The sequence below is a fragment of the Felis catus genome, chromosome A1 (genome assembly GCF_018350175.1).
Source record: "Felis catus isolate Fca126 chromosome A1, F.catus_Fca126_mat1.0, whole genome shotgun sequence".
Classification (NCBI taxonomy): domain Eukaryota; kingdom Metazoa; phylum Chordata; class Mammalia; order Carnivora; family Felidae; genus Felis; species Felis catus.
In genome coordinates, this window is record NC_058368.1 from 81,565,171 (window position 1) to 81,581,115 (window position 15,945).

Consider the following 15,945-nt stretch of genomic DNA (forward strand, 5'->3'; position numbering starts at 1 on the left):
GCAGAGAGAGAGGGAGACACAGAATCGGAAACAGGCTCCAGGCTCCGAGCCATCAGCCCAGAGCCTGACGCGGGGCTTGAACTCACGGACCACGAGATCGTGACCTGGCTGGTCAGACGCTTAACCGACTGCGCCACCCAGGCACCCCCATATCTCCATTTTCAAGGAATATTTTTACTAAATACATAGAATTCTGAGTTAGCAAGTTATTTTCTTTCAGTGTGTCCATTGTCTTCTGCCTTCCATAGTTTCCACCGAGAAGTCTGCTGTCTTCCTCTGTGTTCTCGTTGCTCCTTTGATGGTTAAGGCTCCTTTCCTCCTCTGGCATTTTAAATACTTTCTCTTGTCTGTTGATCTCGGCAGATTTACAGCGATGTGCCTGGATGTTGTCCACTGCACTTATCGTGCCCGGATCCAGCTTTTAGTGATGTTTGAGTCTATGGCTTCGTTTCTTTTGTGAGTTTTGAAAAATTCTAATCTGTCTCTTCAAATATCAATTCTGAATGATTTCTCTCTTCCCCCTTCTCCAGTTGTACATATTAGATATTATTATGTCCCATATGTTTCTTATCATTCTTTTTATTTTCCATGCTTTGTTTTGTTTTGCTTTTATCCAAATGTTTTCTACTGACCTATTTCCAGATAACTTACTTTCCTCTGCTGTGGCTACTCATCTACTTTGTACCAAATGTCCATCAATGTGTTTTTAAACCTAGAATTTCCATATGAGTCTATCTTATGGATTCTACTTCTCTGTGAAGCTTGCCATCTTTTTTGTTGAATTAGATTAGTCATAGTGATTTTTTATCTGTATTCAACAACTCCACTATCGAAGTTATTACAAGGAGTCTATTTCTGTTGCCTCGACTCTTGGTATGACTGGTGCTTACTGATTGAATGCTGGACGTTGTGTTGTGAAATACTGCAGAGACTCTGGAGGGCCTTCGTCTAGCTCTGGCATCTAGTTAGAATAAGAACTGATCATCTCGAGTCGTTGTAACACCAGGTTTCAGTCTTTGTAATATCTGGTCTATTTCCAGTTTCTCTTACTCTTCATTTCTACAGGAGTTTTGATTTAAATCTGAGAGAATTTATAGGACCTTGAGTTTTATTTTTATTTCATGCTATGAGGCTGCATAAAAGTTCTCCTTGGGTGTTCAGCCTCTTGGCTATGACTTTCTGCTCACCTCATTTCTGAATGCATGGCTGGGAACTTAAAGAATGCTTTGAGGGACAAAGAGATCAGATGTGTAGACTCACTACACTTCACATGCCTTCTCTCTGGCACCCCAGTCCTAGCTACTTCAGAAGCCCTGAACTCACATTTTTTTTTATCCCCGGCCCTGGGAGATTACCAGGAGACTCTTAGTGCCTGATTTCTGCTCTGCTTGTCAGACTCTTTAACTATGATTATGTAAGAGTTGGCAAATGCTTCACGGGGAAGATGGGTTTAGAATACAAAGCTCACATCAGTGAGTTGTCCTCTCTGGTGTCTTGACCCCAAGTTCTTGGTGTCTTTCCAATGTACACAGATTTGAAATGGTGTCTCCAGTGGGATAATAGCTCCACTACCAACAAACCACCACTTCCAGAAGTGGACCTCTGAGAAACAGAGACTGTCCTGGGCAGTGAGGATAGAAAATGAAAGAAAAAATATTACAGGTAAAGATTTATAAGACTTGTTAATTTTTATATTTAGGAAAACAACACAAAGAAGTTCTCTCTCTCGCAACTTGTGGTCTTTCTGGCCTGAAAATAGTGCCGCTGGCTGTAATGAGGAAATACTTTGAGTTGTTTCCCAGAGTTGGGGAGGGGGTCCCCTGAATCATTCACTGTCCCCCTTCCCCATAGACCAGTCCATCCAAGAACTGCCCCCTCTCGACTTGGCATCGTGACTCCAGGGTTTCAAGTTGTGTATGTATCAGACGCCAAGTTAGATGCGTCTGCCTTTGCAACTGTGTGCGCCAACCTAAAGATGTGGAGAAAATTAAAGAAAATAGAGGAACAAAGAGGAGAGTCAAGAATCTATTTGAATTTGACACATAGGACATTTGTTGTTAACTAGCAGCATCCCCGTCGAACTATGGGGGAACTCGAGGAAGCAGGTGGGGAGTCTTTCTCTCCTGGTGCAAATACAAGTGCTTTCCCGGGTACATCCGATCAAAATGCAGTATCGAGGAATTTTACTCTTATTTGGGTATCTAGTCGGAAGAGTGTGGGAATAGATTCTAAATAAGGACCAAAAGAAATTGATCGAGAAGCCCAAGCTACAGAATGAACGACGCGTAGCTTACTAACAGGAGACCTAAGCCGTGAGCATGGACGAGAAGTTCCAGGTTGTGTGAAGGTACAATTATTTGTGATTCTAGCGCTCAGTTATAATGCCTCCTCACCAGCTGGGCCCTCGGCCAGCAGTTCTTTCTTGCACACACTCCTTCACCACGAATGTATCGAGCAGTTTCTTTCTACAGAGCTTGCCTTGCCGAGGTCGTGGGGACACCTGCTTCATCCGGGGCCTGAGCCTGTTCCTTTAGCTGTTCCATCCCAACTTGCTGTTGGGAGCAGATGCCCTCACCGCCGACTGTGTGGGTGCAGCACCCAGAGAGTGCCCAGTCCCTCTGTCTGCGACAAATTAACACTCGACCCTAAACCACATGCAGTTCAGGATAAGGCTGATCCCTGCTCTTGCTGTTTTGACTCGTGCTTGGTGGAGTCCAGCCCCGTGCGGTACGACCCCTGCGGCTGTGCAGGGGGGGGTGGGGCGTAGCTGCAGGTGACCAGGACACTCTGCAAGCGCATTTCCCTTTGGGCCGCTCCACTGCATCCACGCCCCGCCCCAGGTGCAGAATCTCTGGGTGCTCTGCCTTCCTTGCAGGTGCCAGGAGGCCAGCTCTGTGCCTCAGACTCCGGTTCCTCAAAGTGACGTTCCTGGGTGAGCAGCGTCTACCCCTGGGGAACCTGTCAGAAGCAAAAGTGCTCGGATCTCGGCCTGCTCTGTCACTCCGGGAGATTCGGCACCTGTGCAGGGGGGACCGCTGCCTCGGGCTGTCATGTTTCTAGAACATCAACAGAGAGGAAATACAGTCGTACGCTTGCATCTGTGTCCAAGATCGTCCCCCCTCCTCCATGGGGGAAGGTGCCTCAGTCACAAGGTCAGCGTCACAGGCCAATGCTGTGCTCAGATGAACCGATTTCAATCCAGCGTCTTCCATGAGTCACACTTCAGAGACCCAGGAACCCACAGTGTCCTCTTGCCCTGCAGGGGCATAAGTGAGAGACTTCAAACTCAGGGTAAGTAGAGGGACACTGAGAAAGGAAGGAGCACCCAGACGTTGTGCTCAGACACAGTGTCTCTCTCCCAGCATTTTCGCTGGATCCCCAGCAGCACAGCCCAATTTGCTCACACAAGTGTCTGCTCTGCAGTTAGACCCATGTTGTAAAAGCTGCTGCTGTTGTGCCCCAAGAACTCCTGCGTGCCCTGCGCTGTGGCTCTCCCACGGGGAGACGTGCTGGGTGCACCGGTCCCCCAGCTCTCCCCAGCCTAGCAGCTCTCCTCTCTGGATGGCAGAGCGCAGCCCGCAGGTGACAAAGCAAACAGGTCACAGCCCGCGCCCCCAGCTCAACGGGTCGGCGCCTGCGTCTGATTCCAAGGACTTTGTATCAGTCCTGGGCAGCATCCTCGCTTTGATTGCAAGCGTGAGCCTCCCCTGCTCTGGAGTTTATGCCACCGCGTTTTCTAGAAACAGCCCTGCAGGGACGAATCTGCCTCCTGGTGCAATGAGCAATAAAGCGGAGGCCTGTTATTCCCGGGGCACAGTGTCACTGGCAAGTAACCTGGTGGCCTTTCCCTGGTGAATAGGGGGTTTCTGCCCTGTGGGATCCTAGCCCTCCATCCGCCTTGGAGAAGGAAACAGCCCCAGGCAGCCCCACGGCCCCTCCTGCCTCTGCCCACGGAAGCAGTGCTCACTGGCTGTACGCCCACCCCACAGGGAACACACAGGTTCATGCGCTCACAGACCACACGTACGATGCACGTGTGATGAGGCTGTGTGTCCCCATGCCCATGAGGCCGTGTGTCCCCACGCCCCTTCCCAGCATACCCTGTGACCTAAGCTGCTGTGCCCAGAAACTCCCCCGTCCCCCTGCTATGTCCTGTCTCAGACCTGTCCACCCGGCTGCACCCCCGGAGGGGCCAGGGTTCAAGAGCCACGTGTGGCCACCACAAGCAGGCCAGCCCCAGGGCAAGCTCAGCAAACACTCTGTGTAAAGGGCCAGATAGAAGGTCCTGGAGGCTTTGCAGGCCGCCTGGCCTCTGCTACGAGTCAGATGGTGGCAGCTAGAGACCATTTGGCAGAACGGGGGTGGCCGTGTCCAAGACTCTACCAAAGTCAGGCTTGGCCTTGGGCGTAGACGGCTGTGTGGGACAGCGCCACCCAGGGGAAGGGCTCGGTGAAGGAGCCATTCTCCGTGGGCACCACCTGGCGTGGGAACTACCAGCCCCCGAGGGCCCGTGAGCACTTGAAACGTGGCCAGTGTGAGCAAAGAACTAGATTTTAAACTGTATATCAGGTAAGTTAACGGTAAACGATTGAGGCGGCCTATAGCGTGGCCCCGTGGTGAGGGAGGTCGAGACCTGGCCGACCAGTTCCATGCGAGCACCGGGCCGAGTTCCCAGTTACGCTCCCTCCTCGGTATCTCCTTTCAGGCCCAGAGAAGATTCGCTCCTGGTGACAAACACGCCTGTGAATGATTTTACCGAAAGAGAAAAAAGTTCCACTTGAGTCTTCAGAGGCTAAAAGTCGTAAGCCCAGAAAACACTTTTTTAAAAAAAAGTGGCCAAATAGACTTGAAAAACATTTGCTAGAAAATGTTTTCCAGCTAAAGATCGCACATGACGTTTCTCGACTCAGATTTCACTCTTAACTGCTCGCATCTGAATCCCTGATAACAGCGCTTTACAGAGGCAGCTCTGGGCCCCCAACCCCCAGCGGCCAGCACCCAAGGGGGCGTCCCGCAGGCAGGGAGGTCAGGCCCCGCCACGGGTGACCAGCGGGCCTGGCGCCAACCCCCCTCCGCCACAGGTCACCAGAGGGCCTGGCGATGCCACGTCCCGAGCTCACTCCAGGGTTTTGTTTTTTTAACTCAAAATAGGAGATGATGGCACTCAGCTCACAGGTGGTTCTAAGGATTAATTTAGGCCGTGATGAAAATGGAAATAACCAGTTGGAGGAAATAGCCGTAATTAACAGTGGTAATTGACACCCTGACCATCATCACGGGCCAACTGTGTGCCACGCGTTGTCCAAAGGGTTTCCATTTGGATGAGCGCATCCCACCCTGAACAGACCTGTGGGAATAGCACTGCCATCAGCCCCCCTCACGCCCCCCGTGGTAACACCCCCGAGTGTCCTACACATCCCTCCGCCATCACACACACACCACCCGCCATCACACTCCCCAGTTGTCACACACATCCATCCACCATCACACACACACATACCTCCCATCCCACACACACACACACCTGCCATCACTCCCCTACCATCACATACTTCCCCAGCCATCACACACCCCCACTGTTCTACCCTGGTCATCACCCCTCCCCCAATGTCACCCCCAACCCCCACCCCACCATCATCGCCACGGCCACCTACTCCACCCTCCTTGTCCCCCTGCGAGGGACACACACTATCACACAGCGTTACCTGTATTAATGGGGGTTCTCCAGACAAACAGAAGTGTGTTAGAGATTATTTTCAGAAACTGTCACACCCGATTCAGGAGGCTGGCAAGTCTGAGGTGAGCAGGCCCACAGGCAGGCTGGAGACCCAGGAAGGGTATGGAGATTGCCACCCCAAAGGCTGTCTGCAGGCAGAATCCCTCCTATTCAGGACACTCGGGGTTTTTCTCTCGGGTTCAATGCAACGCCACAGCCCACCCGCACCAGGGAGGGTGACCCGCTTTACTCGGACCCTCTTCTGATCCACTCACGGCCACATCCTGACCGGCTGTGTCCACGGCCCAGACATGGACCCGTAAAATCGACCAGCGCCTGCACGGGTGCCATCGTCCCAGACAGAACAAATGGGGCCTGGAGGCGCCTTGGCCCAGGCGCGAATGGTGGAGCAGGGGCAGCCTTAGGGGCTTGGCTGGCCCAGGACCTCAATCTCTGTCCTGCGCTGCCTCCCCGTGGCTCGTCTAAGAACGACAACCACTCTGCCCTTCCCGACTACTCTGGAAGTCAGGAGTCACCCCAGCCTAGGATGCGGCCGTGCAATGGATACTGCGGTCAGGGGCTTGTCCTGGATGTGCATCCTCCGCCAGGAAGCCCTCAGCCCCAGCGCTTCCCACCTCCACCGACGGCATCAGACCGGAGACCTCCCCCCGGGAGTGGGCAAGGAGGAGACAGCCTTGTAGGTGGATGTCGGGCCTAGACAGCAACGATCCCAGGCACCGAGGCTTGGACGCTGAAGCTATGCGGTGGGGACACTGGGCACAGCTAACAGGGAGAAGGTCTTTGGAGACTGTGCGGCCTTGGAGTCAGACCAGGTGTGAGGCCCTGCCCCGGGGCCCTCAGGGCCCATGTGACCGCACACAGGGCTGTTACCCAGTGTAGGCCTTGAACTCCTCATCTGCAAAATGTGCCGGCAGTTAAGATGGTTGGGATGTTGAAGGCGTTCAGCCTGTGGCTGGAGCATCGAACAGGTGCCTGTCAGCAGGCGGGAGTTACGACCCTCATCCCGGAAAAGGCTGCAGCCCGGAAAGGGCCTCAGGAAGCCCCGCGCAAGGACCCCCATGCACCTCCATAAAGGTCAGACCACCTGGTGCGGCCTCAGGCGGCCATGCGGGGATGCCGGCTCTCTGCCCCATGTGTCCCTCCTCGGGGTCTCAGAGGGCAGCACAGAGCCGGATGCTGACAGCAAAGCCCGTGGGGGGCCCGGAGCCTGTTCCCTCCCCCAGCTGCCACTCTCCATGTCCCCATGGCGGCGACTTTCAGGGTTGTCCTTCAGCTTTCTGTAAAGGGCCCCACGGCCACAGGTGGAAGGCCCAGACGGCTCCTGGGGGGGCAGGGGGGCCCCTGCCCTGCTGGCCCCCCTCCCTGCTCCCTTCTCTTCTCCCTGTCTCCCCGCCCCACCGGTGGGGAAAGGGGGTGGGGGCTGCGGGGCACCAGCATCTGGAACTGGGGACCCGTCCAGGAGACCAGACGCTTGCCATCACTCCGAGCAGCCAGGTCGACTTGGTGGCTGGCACGCGGCCACCCGCCATCCTGTGGGACTTTCTGTTGAGCTAGACTGAACTGAATTCAGTTCTCCAAGAGGCGCGTGGCATAATGGGACCGGTCATCTGGAGGTCACATGTCCACTCGGGCTCCGCGGGTCCCCCGGGAGCGGCCAGAGCGGGCGAGGCGGGCGCTCCAGGGAGGGAGAGCGAGCACACCTGCACCACAGGTCACACACGCCATCGTCAAGGCCACCACTTCCCTGCAGGACTGGATCCCAGCTTCCCTTCACATCCTGTCCACACTGACCAGAAACAGCCAAAAGCCAGATGTGCAACTAAGTTGGGTTTTTACCTCACAGTTCTTTTTTTGACACCCAGGTGCCACAATAACATTTGCTTTGGGGGAGAGCAACCATCTAATCAACAAAATAGCAACCCTGTATGATGGGCAGAGTCCTACATAATAAAATTTAATGGGGGGGGGGTCCTGCAAGGGTCCTGGGGAGCACGGAGCATCTACCAGTGGGGGGGAGGCAGGTCCAGGGAGCACAGGGTTCCCGTGGTGGGGGGGGGGAAGCCTGGGAGCACTAGGTGTTCCACAGGGAGGCAGGGCGGGTCCTGGGGAGCAGGGGGTGTCCCGCGGGGGTGGGGCAAGTGTCTTGGTGACAGGATCACAAACTGGGCAGGTTGTCACCAGGGAGCTCAGCCGTTAGCAGTGGGTGGGGCCACCGTCCACCTAATCCAGCCTCAGGCTCTGCCCTAAAGAAGGGTTGTGTCTATGCCACACGGTCACCACCTCCGGGGTGCACCTGCCAGGCCACATCTGGGTGCTGCCTCCCGGGGGTGCTCGTCATGAACTGAGAGGAATGCTTTAGTTGGTGTGGGAACAAGAGGGCACAAGGACTCAAGGTCATGTCCGTGGAGAGGCAGCTGAATGGTTCAGGGTGTTTACCTGACATTTAGCTGTGCTGAGACCACATGGTCCCCAAAGCTGTTCTCCAGTGTCTTCGTGGCTGTGACACAGACACACTGGAGGGAGGGTCTCCCCTGGGGCTGCCCCTCAGGCATGGGGCTCAAGGCCCCAGCTGGACTGGGGGGAGGGGGGGGTCTGGAGGGGTGGTCTTCCCAGCCACACCCTCCCTCCTCCTTCAGTAGCTCCTCACTGGTAGGACATGGAAAGTGCTGGGCCATCCCTGTCACTGTCAGGCCACCAGCAGGCAGTGGCTTCTGTCACCTCCTCCACTGCCTACTCACCGAGAGAGGCCTCTGGCCCGCGAACCCTGCCACCACCATGCTGGTGAGCTGGGGTGGACCCTTCTCCAGTTGAGCTTCCAGACGGGACCCCAGCCCCAGGGACAGCGTGACCCAGCCCTGCCCCTCCTCCCAGAGCCAGCCCCCCCCCCCACCTCCTCCCTGCAGATGCGTCCTGACCCAGCGGGCCCTGGACCTGGCCGCCGCTCCTGGACCTGCTCCTCCCCGGATCACCAGGCTGTCACCACTGGCTCCTTCTTGCTACAATCACTGCATGTGCTCTGCACCCTTCAGTTGGACTGGAGTCCCCCACGGGGGCCTGGGTCTGACTCATCCCTGCTCCCCTCACAAGCCCAGCACAGCAGCTGGGATTTGAATTCTGGATATTTCTGTGACTTTTGGATAAGTTCTTAAGTGTCTGCAGAGCTCAGTTTTATTTTTTTCATATGTAAAGTAAAAATTAGTGAATTATAAGAGTGGACGCTTGCTGATTCGTTGATTGACAGATGCAGTTCCGTGCTAGTCCTTCAGGAAAGGCCACCCATGGAGCTCTGCCGTTGGGTCCCGCGGGCCTCCCTGGACTCCGGGCGCACAGGAGCTCAGCGAGCAACACTGGTCACCGGCTCTGGGGCAGCGACGTCTCCCTAAAGTCCCCTCCGGCCTCCACTTCCCGGATGGGAGTGCCCTCCTGGCCTGGGTGCTCTCTGGTCTCGGGCCTTGACTCACTCTGCCCCGGGCCTTACTGCTGAGACCAGCACCTGTGCATCCCCTCAGGGACACCAGAAAGTCCGGTGGCCGCAGAGCTTGGCTGCTGAGAAGAGAGGACGGTAGCTATTTTACAGTCTCGGTTCCCTCTCTGGCCTGTACCTCCCAGCGCCCCAGCGTCCTGCCAGAACACGCGCCGCTTTCCTTGAGGAACGAGCTGTAAACACCGTGAAACGTTTAAAGGGCCAAATTGAGTTTTGCCAACATAGTCTTTCTTGTCCTTCAATACTTGACTAGTATATTGACGAAGCTCCCGCAGCCCCGCTCTATTTTTAAACCCTTGATTTATGCCTTTCAGTTGGATCTTGCTCAGCTAAACATGTTGTGTGTGTTCAGCTGAGAGTAAACATCTTCCCGTGGTGGCGGGGGTATGTTTGCGGAGACCTCCCTCAATTACAGAATTAACAGGGCAAATTTCGTTGTCTTTGTTGAGCCGGAGAGATTACGATAAAAGCCTCTAATGAAGGGAGACACAAGAAATAAGACCTACAAACAACACTAACAAGAATGGCTTGGTGACTTCCTAGATGCGAATGGCTGAACAGCGAATCCCTTCCGTTCTAGAATTCAGAAACAGGAACACCCCGTGCACCATGGGGTGGTGGGTGGTGGCGAATCCTGTGAACTCTGGGTCAGAGCGAGGCTGTGTGGCTGGCCCGGTGGCCAGGTGGCCTCAGGGGGGCCCGGGAGGCCAGACGTGTGACATCGAAGGACGCGCTAGAAGACTTGCCCACAGTGTCACTAAGGGCCAGACACTGGAGGGAGGTGGGGGTGGGCAACGGCTGCCCATGGCCTGTGACAGAAAAGTCCAGAAGGTCTGAGCTGGAAGCGTGACCACGTGATGCCGAATTTTTCCAACAGAGCCGCAGAGCTGGAGGAAGCTCCCGGAGACACACAGAGGCCCAGAAGGCTGGACGGGACCTGTTCCAGTGACGGGTGTCTCACAAAGACTGGCCACGGGAAGAAGCCATGGGGCCCAGGCGGAGCAGCTGGAGTGGGGGGGGGGGCACTGGTGTGGGGACACAGACGGAGATGCATATCAGGGGTCAGCAGCCACCTACCTCCCTGTTGCCCCAGCCACCCGAGACCACCTGCCAGACCCCCAAACTGCCCCGTGAAGGCAACGGAAGGGCCGGTGCCAGGCAGGGGTACCTCAATTCTCGGGCTGTGATCCCGGCTGCCCCCATCCTGCTCTCCACCAGCAGATGCCCTGCGGCCTCGGACTGGAGCCGGTGCCACAGGCAGGGTACAGACGGTGGCTGGGAGCACCTGCCTGACCCCCAGGGTGCAGATACCACCCCGGGAGCTGCACCATCTGCATAGTCACTGGGCCCATGTGCGCCACCAGGGTCCCGCGGGGAAGCATTCGCATGTCCATGCCGCACCCTCCAAGGACAAACCAGCAAGATCTCACATTTCCTGCATCATCCGTCACCTCACCCCCGCCCCCACCGAGGTTAAAACGGAGGAAAGGGCGGAGATGCTAGTATCCGAGATGCTGCTCCGTGCGGCCGCGAGTCAGTGTCACGTAACCTCCGGCGTCAAGACGGCATCATACAGGACCCCCCAAACGTCGGTGCCCCGCAGCACAGGAAGGTGGACAGGGGCCACAGCGACGGGGCACCCGCGGCGGGCAGGACACGCTCAGCCCCACGCGCAGGTGAGCGCCGCTGGGAGGAGGTGTGGCCACGGTGCAACAGGATGACACTGGGGGGGACACAGGCCGTGATCCACACAGGTCAGCCTCTGGGGGCTGCTGGGGGGCTGCGAGTCCATGGGGCAAACAGAGGGTGTCCGGCAGAGCCCATCTCTGTCCCCCAGGATCCACTCCGGCCTTCAAAGAGCAGGAGTTGTGTGTCCCTGTGTCGGTGTCCTGGGGCCACCACAAAGCACCACAGCCTGCTGGGTGGTTTGCAGCAGGAACTCATTGTCTCACGGGCCCAGAGAAGTCGACATCCAGATGCACGCAGGCTCTAGGGGACGGTCCTTCCTCCCTTTTCCAGCTTCCAGCGGCTGTTGGCCGTCCTTGGTTTATGGCAACACCTCTTCTCCCATCTCCTCCCCCCTACCCACCCCGGCTCTGCCTTCCCACGGCCTCCTCCTCCCAGCGTATCGCAGGAGGACATCCACCCAGATGATCCAGAAGGATCTCATCTCAGGAGCCTGAACTTAATTACACCTGCAGGGACCTTTTTTCCAAACAAGGTAATGCAGGCTCCAGTGATTTCATGGGGAACGTGTCTTTGGGGGTCACCCTTCAACCCATGCAGTGCCGGTGTAAAGGACACACAAATCCCCATCTGGAAGTACAGCTCCCACCTGTGGCCTTGAACTCCACTCAGTGGCTGCCTCTTCTGACCTCCCGGTGTCCAGGAGGAGGACAGGACACTGCCATCCACCAAGACGCAGCAGGCAGGTGGCTCGCTTAGGGCAGGAGCGTGTGGGACGTGGGTGGCCCCCAGGGGGCACCCCGGCACAGCCGGAACAGACAAGGGCAGCTACCTGGCCTGGAAAGGGCACACTTAGCCGGAGCTCAGCCCCTTGGGAGCCAGGGCTGGGTTTGCGCCCCCAGGGAAGCAGCCAAAGCCGGCAGCAAGCAGGGCGGAGGAAGGCCACTGTGGGGAGAGGGGCTGGCTCCTTCCACCGCCCCTCAGTCCCCTCCCCCAGCAAGACCGACGCCCCGCCCCCCCCCACCGTGGCCAGAGCCGTGGCCCCATGGGAACTCTGTCCACCCACCAGTAATGGCCACCTGCCTGCCGTCTGGGCCTCCACTGCGGAGGTGGCTGGCACTGCCGAGCAAGCGGAGGTGGCCCTGGGCCCGGCCACGGGACTCGTGCAGATGAACAGGCCCGGCCCGGGCTCCAGGGGGCCACTCCTCATCCGACCCGCACCTCGGGGTCCCCCGGCCTCACCCCCTCAAGGTGCGTCTGCACTCAGTGCCGCGTTTTCCGGAGAACACAGCCCACCGGGACTGACGTGCACACAGCTCACGCGATGTTAAGCCCGGGGCACGGCCCCGAGTGGGGAGCCTGGGCGGCAGCAGGTAAGGACGGGCCAGGGCCACACACCCCGCGTCGGGCCGACCTCCTTTCCCGGGCACGGGCGGGCCAGCTAAGAGCGGCCATAAACGGCTGAGTAACGACATCAACAATGAGACGTGATGAATGGATATTTCAGAGACGCGTGGATCTTGGCACAAAAGGCCACACGGTGACACGAAATATTAAACAAGAACATGCAGATAAGGCCGGCAAGCTAAGGACGCGGTTGATAACGCATCAGCTTAGGCCAGGCCAGGAGCTATATCCTCTCTTGGAAACGAGGCAAGGCTTCTCTTCCCTCTTCAGAGGAAATTAATAAAAAATATTTGCAGATTATTATGAAAAAATATATATTAGCTCTTGGAGTGATGATTTAAAATCAGTTATTTGTGAGACACAGCACATCAACATTAGAGCTGCCCGGATGGTAGGGGGTTGGGGGGGGACGGGGGGGGGGACGTGATAGCAAACGTCCCAAATGGTGAAGCTAAGGGGCCAGCTATGAGACACCGAGCCCGTGGACTAAATTTGCCTTATCCCGCTACCTAATCTTTTAATTTTGTAAAAACAAAAACACACAAAACCACTGTCCTACAGCTAGAACGTCCGTCCCAAGCTACATGGTGCTGCCGACCACCGGGTCTGCGCACCCCTCCAGGAGCCCCACGGCGTCAGCCAGCGCCACTGGGCTGTGCCCTTCTCGTCACGCGGACCCGAACACTGGCCACGGGCTACTGGGACCACCCGGGCCCCAGCTGGCACTATCCGATGGCCCTTCCTCCCGGTCTTGGGTCCCAGAGGCAGGCAAAATACACAGGCGCCCACAGAGGAACATCTTCCTGGGCATCGAAGAGAAGGAATAAAGATGGTGAGCTTCTCGCTCCGCCCCCCGCCTGCCCCGCACAGAACGGGCCCCTCCGCCAGGAGCCAGGGTCTGCGGCCCGGGGGCACCTGAACTACAGGGCACAGGGGACACAGGGAGGCGCAAAAGCCCCCCGCGCACATGGCCGTCTGCCTCTGCCCCCGCAGGACCGCGGAGCAGCCTGGCTGGAGAACAGGACGCCCCCCTGTCCACACATCTGAACGCTTCTGACGTAGAACTCTGGGCAACAGACCCAGCCACCCAGGGACAGGAAGCCCACGGGGGATGCCCACCAGGGTCGCCACCCAGGGAGCCCACCGGGGAGGCCTGAGCGTTGGAGTCTGTGTCCGGTGGCCTCCCTGCCTTCCGCCCCTCAAGCAACTTGCAGGAAAAGGAGAACTCAGAATCGGTTCTATTTATATCCAGAAAACAGATCGTGTGCTGCCTCCGATACTTTATCCACAAATTATCTGCAACTTCCCCCCAAATCCTAACTCCTGGTTCTCCCAAAAGTGCAGATAAGAACTGACCTACAGCAGTGATGTCTCGACAGTGATCTCTGAGAATTTCACAATCCAAGCATGAATCCCAATAAGCATGAGCATTTATTTACAAATCGTATAAACAACTACTGTTATGCATATTATCAACACAAGGAGACATTTTAGAAGGACCGTATAAGGATGAAATGAAATATTTTAAAACAATTTTAAATGTACCAGGTCTTCGCTGTACTAAAATATGGTAAAAATAGTGACTTCAGGGAGTCCCAGCTTGAATACGCTTCCTTATTTACGAAATCGTGTTTACCACTTGCGACACGACCATTTGAAGAGACACCGACATTCAGATAATTTTGACTCTTGGTTTTAATTTCTATCACGTCTGAGAAGATTCCTCACAGGACACAGGGCAGCTCCATCGTGCGTCACTGGCTGGACCGCCAAGTTGCATGGCACGTGACACAATCCCATCGACCAATTTGGCCTCATTTTGTTAAAATGTGGGCAGCAAATTTCTATACTCCATAATAACAGTCAGGTGTTCTCCAGGCTAATTAGAAAGTGTTGAATTTTAATGATTTTTATGAATAAGTCCAATCTACGAAAACCCTTTGTTTGTGATATTTTAGAACAAGTTTAAAAACTATTTCCAAGTTTTTTAAGTGTTAAGTTAAACTTAAACAAAAGTGACACACATTATTCTTGGCAACAAACCCCCATAACAATAACATAACATTTCTGAACATTTACCAAGCGTCTTCTCCACAGACACATTTCTTCTGAAAAGTAGCTCCTTCCTGAATCGTTGTCAAAACATCATTAGCCAGGTTTTTCCTCACAGGGGCTGAGTGTTTTACTATGAAAATGTTTGTTCAGTGGCCCCGTCTTGCACAGAGACCACGCACAGATTCGGAACGTCTTCATCGCTAAGAGCGGTGGCATCTCTTTACTTGAGGTGACCGCCAGGCTCTGGGTGCAGCAGGTGCTTCAGGATCGCTCCCTGTGTCCCTACAAAATTCGGCAAGGACCCACTGATGCTGGGACTGACACTGTGGTTTCGCTTCCACGCGGACGCGGTGGGTCATGGAGAGACTGTGGCTCCCGTCCCAGAAATGAGAGCAGCCTAGACCCTCTGAGGGGACCCCACATGCCCAGGAGGCAGGAGCGAGTTTTGGCACCCCTCACTCCCGCCCAGGTGACCCTTCGTGGGGGGACTGGAACGGCGGCAGCTGAGAGGCCCCCACAGACACAGGGGAGCCTCGGCCACTGGAGACGGAAGATGCAGGGGAGCAGAGGGGGACCCAGCTCTGGGCGGCAGGCACACGGGGCCAGTGGTGTCAGGCAGAAAAGCAGAGAAACCCGAAGGCGCTGCACCCCGCCCTGGGTGAACGAGAGACACTCCCTGAGGGGCAGGGGTGGAGGCCGGGAACTCCCCAGGGGCAGGTGAAGGGGCGACACCTGAGGACAAGACAGCGGAAGGGAGATGAACCCGTGGCCACTTTCGACCCCAAAGGACAAGAAAGCCCTGACCAGCCTCATGTCATCTGAATCCAGCTCAACTGGCCATGAAGCCTCCACGTGGCTCAACTACAGGACAGGTGGACTTGTCCCACTGCACCCGTGTGGCCAGAAGGCGCCCGCGCCGGGTGTGAGTGTCACCTACTTCCGCTGGGGTCTGCTGCTCCTTCTATTTTCCCAGCTTTGCTGCAGGGTCACTAACACTGGAATATCTCTGAAGCGCACATCGTGCTGGTAGGGTGCACATCTACACTGCGACAGGGCTCCCCATCTTGTTAATTCGCACCTCCGTGGTTTCAGTTTTCTGGTCTCTGCTGTTCTCATACACAAGCTGACTCGGGCAGTCAATAAAAACAAGAACAAGATACATCAAAAAACAAGAAAACGTGCTCCGCCAACATGAACTAGTTGGGAGGGGCGCCCGGCCGGCCTACTCGGTGGCAAACACGACTCTTGACCACGGGGGTCATGAGTTTGAGCCCCACGTTATACACAGAGCTTGCTTTAAAAACTAAAGATTAAAAAAACCAAACCTGGAGAAATGACTCAGATATTGGAATCTCAGAGCAAAACTTTAAAAAAACCGTAACAAGTGTGTTTGGAACCTAGAAAACAAGGAGGCCGATGTCTGTGAAGAGAGCCAGACAGAATTGCGACGCGGAACACGCGGTGTGGGAGAAGACATCGCCCGTCTGCCGTCTGTCTGCCACCTGTCTGCCGTCTGTCTGCGGGCTGGCAGCAGCACGGCAGGCAATCTCTGAACTTGGGGGCACAGGCAGAAACT